Source organism: Gekko japonicus, unplaced genomic scaffold (assembly GCF_001447785.1).
Source record: "Gekko japonicus isolate JY-2015 unplaced genomic scaffold, Gekko_japonicus_V1.1 scaffold1411, whole genome shotgun sequence".
Classification (NCBI taxonomy): domain Eukaryota; kingdom Metazoa; phylum Chordata; class Lepidosauria; order Squamata; family Gekkonidae; genus Gekko; species Gekko japonicus.
In genome coordinates, this window is record NW_015170323.1 from 45,067 (window position 1) to 46,061 (window position 995).

At 51.4% G+C, this 995-nt stretch overlaps 1 protein-coding gene across 1 annotated transcript in view; it reads left to right on the forward strand.

Annotated features, from left to right (window-relative positions):
* LOC107116207 (proline-rich transmembrane protein 1-like) overlaps positions 1–995 on the forward strand; it is a 6,578-nt gene that overhangs the window by 3,695 nt on the left and 1,888 nt on the right. The window lies entirely within an intron of this gene.

Here is a 995-nt window from a genome sequence, read left to right on the forward strand (position 1 = left end):
GCCCCATGCAGCCTATGGGCCTGGGTGGAGCCTGGGGAGGGTGGGTTAGGGGGGAAAGGAGGGAGCTCAGTAGAGCTATGACACCGTACAGTCCTCCCCCTCTGAAGCAGCAATTTTATTCAGGGGAACTGATCTATATAACTTGGAGGTCAGTTGTAATTGCAGGAGATCTCCAGGCCCCACCTGGAGGCTGGCAACCCCGTGTCCTCCCCTTTCTGAGGCTGAAGGGGATATTATGAGGGTCTGAGTGACTGAGGCTGAAGGACGTATTGAGAGATTCTGAACCTTCTTCCCATGGGGCGGTTTGCCTTGCTAATCCCTTCTGCTAGTGACTGGTACCTGGCTAGGGTTGCCAACCTCCAGGAGGTGGCTGGACATCTTCTGGGATTGCAACTGATCTCCAGGAGAGAGATCAGCTCATCTGGAGAAAACGGCCACTTTGGAAGGTGGGCTGTTATGATGGCAACTATACCCCATTGAAATCCCTCCCCAAACCAAACCCCGCCTTCCTCAGGCTCCACCCCGCAAAAAAACCTCCAGGAATTTCGAACCTGGATCTGGCAACCCTTCAGTCAGTAAAGATGGTGCTTTTCAGGAGAGCCTTTGACAGGCAGAGAGGTTTTCCTTTTCTTTTAAAAACTTGGCTGTTGGCTTTTAAGCTTCCTGGGGGAGAGATCAGCTCATCTGTAGAAAACGGCCTCTTTGGAAGGTGGACTCTACAGCATTTTACCCCATTGAAGTCCATCCCCAAACCCCATCCCCCTCCTCAGGCTCCACCCCACCCCAATCCTCCAAATATTTCCCACTTGGAGCTGGGAACCCTTCAGTCAGTAGAGATGGTGCTTTTCAGGAGAGCCTTTGACAGGCAGATAGGTTCTTGTTTTGTTTTCAGCTTGGTTGTTGACTGACGTTTGCTGAAGGATTTAATAAAGACAATGGCAATCTCCCTGCTGGAATCAACTCCAGTTCCAGTCTGACCAACAGCTTTGGTTGTG